Source organism: Myotis brandtii, unplaced genomic scaffold, assembly GCF_000412655.1.
Source record: "Myotis brandtii unplaced genomic scaffold, ASM41265v1 scaffold500, whole genome shotgun sequence".
NCBI classification, from domain to species: domain Eukaryota; kingdom Metazoa; phylum Chordata; class Mammalia; order Chiroptera; family Vespertilionidae; genus Myotis; species Myotis brandtii.
The window spans coordinates 1,698,967-1,704,099 of NW_005369062.1; positions in this window are offsets into that span (position 1 = coordinate 1,698,967).

Here is a 5,133-nt window from a genome sequence, read left to right on the forward strand (position 1 = left end):
CCCATTGGTGCCGGCGTGAATTGAATGGGCCAATGGGCGCAGGGGGCGGGGCCTGGGCTGCGGTCGCCGCGGCGGGTCTGCCGGTTTCTGTTAGGGCCGCCCTTGGCTGAATCCCAGGTTTTCAAACCAAACAGCGCCGTCTTGGTCCTCGTTGGGGTCTGCCTGCAAAGTCTCTGCTAAATAGCAGGCAGGACTAGCATTTAGACACCCACAGTCCATTAAGGAAGGCAGACGGGAAAAGTGTTGTTTGGCTGCAACTCTAATTAAACTTGGGCGTGTTCACCGAGGAGGAGGAAGAGGATATAAGCGCGAACTACTAGGGAGAGCCTGTGCATTTCCCTTTCACAATGACCGCATCCCAGCTCTCAGGTGGGACGTCATCATCTCCTGTTTCTTGGATGAGGAGACAAGCTCAGAAGTTATTTGTTCACAAAGCTTGCAAAGAGGAGCTGAAACTAGGATATAAATTATTTTGTACTATGCAATAATCAGATGCAAAAAAGAGAGGAAGAAAAAGGGATAAAATGAGGATAGATCCTTCTCTTATAACACTCCTGTAAGTTAAAATAGTATTTGTTGTAGACATTTTGGGTGTGCGTTTAAGTGTGCTGCCATAATTTTTCAGTTCCCATCTAAAAATATCTATCTTCATAAAAGCCTAGCAAACATCCAATCCACGAAACAAAATAATTCTGCTAGAAAAGCTTTTGAGAGTTTTGTCTGAGCTATGCCTTTCTGTTTTTAAGCATTGGATGCATAACATTTCTCTACCTTGCCTGATTACTGCATTAAGGCTGGGCTGGACTGTTTCAGCCAGGTTTTAAGCGCAGACGGTGATGGGAGGATGCAATTTCTACCTCCCTTGCCCAGGGTCTAAGGGCCTCCACAGCCGGCTCTCAACCCTGGTCAGCTTTCCCTGTCTTTCTCTGCTTTTTTTCTTCAGGCATCTTATGGTAGCATCTTGCTAATGAGGAAGTGAGTTTGGGATATTCTGTATTTTTTTTCTTGGTAAAACAACTCTGAGAGAACCAACTGCCAAACAGTGCTTATCACCATCCTTAAGATAGCACTGCTGTTAATTAACAGTACTGTTAATATTGTTGATTATTTAACTAAAGTTTGATCAGACAGGTTGGGTAACCAGGGATTCCCATTAAGTGACCGAGAACAGTTTGACAAAATGAAACAGTTAAAAAGTGACTCAAGAACCTCCAAAGCATTATGTTAAATGAAAGAAGCCAGCCACTAAAGGTTACACAAATAGTATGATTCATTTACATAAAATATACAGAATAGATACATTTATAGAGACATAACACAGATTGGTGTTTGCCAGGGGCTGGGATAGAGGGGAATGGGGAGAGACCACTTAATAGATAAAGGGTTTTACTTTGAGTGATGGAACTAGATAGAGGTAGTGGTTGTACAACATTATGAGCGTATTAATACCACTGAGCTGTTCACTGTAAAATAATTTTATGTTATGTAAATTTCAATTTTTTTTAATCCTCATCTGAGGACATGCTTACAGAGAGGAAGGGAAAGAGAGAGAGAGAAACATCAATGTGAGAGAGAAAACGGGATCAGTTGCCTTCCATACATGCTGGACCTGGGATCAAATGTGCCCTGCCTGGGAATGGAACTGGCAACCTTTCAGTGCACAGCATGATGCTCAACCGACTAAGCCACTCCAGCCAGGACCAGTATTTTTTTTTTTTAAGTGGCATAGTAAAAAAGTAAATAAATAAAAATAATAATAAAAGGAAGTGACTCAAAAAGAAAGCTGTACTCTTGTTTCCTGGAAGTTTTTTTTTTTCTTTTAATTATTATTACTGCTTCAATTCATCAGTAGTTAGCCTATTCAGGTTTTGTGATTCTTCCTGATTGAGTTTTGGAAAATTGTATTTTTCTGGGAATATGACCATTTCGTCCAGGTTGTCCAGTTTGTTGGAATATAGTCGTTCATCGTATTTTTTTTTTTTACCATCTTTTGTATTTCTGTGGGGTCAGTTGTTACTTCACCTCTTTTGTTTCTGATTTTGTTTATTTGGGCTCTTGATGAGTCTGGTGAAGGGATCATCAATTTTGTTTATCTTTTCAAAGAACCATCTTTATCTTTTCAAAGAACCATCTCTTGGTTTTATTGACCTTTTGTATTGTTTTTGTTTTTAGTTTCTATGTCATTTATTTCAGCAGTGATCTTTATTATGTCCTTCCTTCTACTTATTCTGAAAGAAGCCAGCCAAATGTCTTTTCTTATTGTTCTCTATTTTTTTAAGTTGTCGTGTTAAAAAACTTATTAAATGTTTTTCTTGTTTTTTGAGGTAGGCCTATAATGCTATGAACTTCTCTCTCAGGACTGCTTTCACTGTGTCCCATATATTTGCGGTTGTGTGTGTTCATTTTCATTTGTTTCCAGGATGTTTTTAATTTCTTTTTGATCTCTTTGGAAACCCATTCATTGTTTAATAGCATGCTATTTAGCCTCCATGTATTTGAATGTTTTTGAATGTTTTATTGTAGTTGATTTCTAATTTCATGCTATTGTGATTTGAGAAGATGCTTGATATGATTTCAATCTTCTTGAACATATAGAGACTTAGTTTGTGTCCAAACATGTGGTCTATTTTTGAAAATATCCCATGTGCACTTGAGAAGTGTAGGGAGTGGCTATAGCAGTGATTCCCAAAGTGGGCGCTACCGCCCCCTGGTGGGCGCTGCAGCGATCCAGGGGGGCGGTGATGGCCACAGGTGCATTTGTTTTAACTTTTTTTGTATTACCTTTCTATTCTGAGTTCAATAAATCAATAAATAATTTCAAACTTCAATGTTTCTAATTTACACCTTTCTTTACTATATTTTACGAAAAAGATAGAAACATTAAAACATTAATCTTTCTGTTTAATTGCTATTAAAATTAAAAAAAATTAATTTCCAGGGGGCACTGAGTAATATTTTTTCTGGAAAGGGGGCAGTAGGCCAAATAAGTTTGGGAACCACTGGGCTATAGGGTTAAGCCTCAGACTGACCTGTGGCAGGGCCACAAACAAGTCCTAGCTTGGAGGGCAGAGCCCTCCTAGCATAATTAAGCTTGACCTTATAGTCCTCCCTTGTTCCTTCCTAGGTAGCTAATGGGCTGTAGGAGGTACAGCAAGTGCTGCCAAAATAAGGTGAAACTCACAAGAACATTGTAAACATGTTGACCACTTCCCTTGTTTTGCTTTGTGTGCTCTGACTATAAAATAAAGCTTCGGGGGGGTCCGAGCAAGATGGCGGCATAGGTAAACACCGGAGACTGCTGCCGCAAACAACCACTTCAAAAATACAACTAAAAGACGGAACGGACATCACCCAGAACCACAGGAAGGCTGGCTGAGGAGAGACTCTTCAACTAGAAGGAAAAATAACAGCACACCGAGGCTCAGAGGAGGCGCAGTGTGGAAAATACTCAGGTGCGGAGGTGCGCGCGCAAAGCGGGCTGGTGGCTGAGAGCGCGGTTGTCGTTTTCGGTCAGGGGGGAGTCTCAGACTCTGAGCTCCAGATACGGGCGAATCGCTGGGGACTCGGACCCAAACGGGAGAAGCGGGAGTGTCTGGCATCAGTTGGAAGGCAGCTTTCCCTCCGAGGTTTGCAGCGGTTCCGGGGGTTCTGAGAAGCAGAGCCTCTGGGAACAGGACTGAGGGCACCATAACGGCTCCCTCCGCCCGCCCTGTTGAGCCCGCCCCGCCCAAGCCCTGCGCAGAGCCATTTGCCGGATCGCCTCAGGCAAAGGCTAGATTAGCACCTCCCCAGAGGACAGAAGTTTTCCGCGGCAGACACAGCTGATTCACACAGCCAGTCGGCCTGGTGGTCAAATCCCTCTAGTATTAACTACAACAATCAAGGCTCAACTAGAACAAGACTGCGCACAAAGACCACTAGGGGGTGCACCAAGAAAGCATAAAAAATGCGGAGACAAAAAAACATGACAGAAATGGAGGATATAGAGCTAAAAATCGCAATTTTGAGGGCTTGCAAAAATGTGCTAGAAGCTGTCAATAAACTTGAGGAGAGAGTCACGAAAACTAATGAGACCCTCGATGCTATGATAAAGAACCAACTAGAAATTAAGCATACACGGACTGAAATAAAGAATATTATACAGACACCCAATAGCAGACCAGAGGAGCGCAAGAATCAAGTCAAAGATTTGAAATGCGAAGAAGCAAAAAACACCCAACCGGAAAAGCAAAATGAAAAAAGAATCCGAAAATACGAAGATAGTGTAAGGAGCCTCTGGGACAGCTTCAAGCGTACCAACATCAGAATAATAGGGGTGCCAGAAGATGAGAGACAGCAAGATATTGAAAACCTATTTGAAGAAATAATGGCAGAAAACTTCCCCCACCTGGTGAAAGAAATGGACTTACAGGTCCAAGAAGCGCAGAGAACCCCAAACAAAAGGAATCCAAAGAGGACCACACCAAGACACATCATAATTAAAATGCCAAGAGCAAAAGACAAAGAGAGAATCTTAAAAGCAGCAAGAGAAAGAGACTCAATTACCTACAAGGGAATACCCATACGACTGTCAGCTGATTTCTCAACAGAAACTTTGCAGGCCAGAAGGGAATGGCAAGAAATATTCAAAGTGCTGAATACCAAGAACCTACAACCAAGAATACTTTATCCAGCAAAGCTATCATTCAGAATTGAAGGTCAGATAAAGAGCTTCACAGATAAGGAAAAGCTAAAGGAGTTCATCACCACTAAACCAGTATTATACGAAATGCTGAAAGGTATCCTTTAAGAGGAGGAAGAAGAAAAAGGTAAAGATACAAATTGTGAACAACAAACATGCATCTATCAACAAGTGAATCTAAGAATCAAGTGAATAAATAATCTGATTTACAGAATGAACTGGTGATTATAATGAATCAGGGACATAGAAAGGGAATGGACTGACTATTCTTGGCGGGGAAAGGGGAATGGGAGATGCGGGAAGAAACTGGACAAAAATCGTGCACCTATGGATGAGGACAGAGGGTGGGGAGTGAGGGCGGAGGGTGGGGCGGGAACTGGGAGGAGGGGAGTTATGGGGGAAAAAAAAAGAGGAACAAATGTAATCTGAACAATAAAGATTTAAAAAATAAA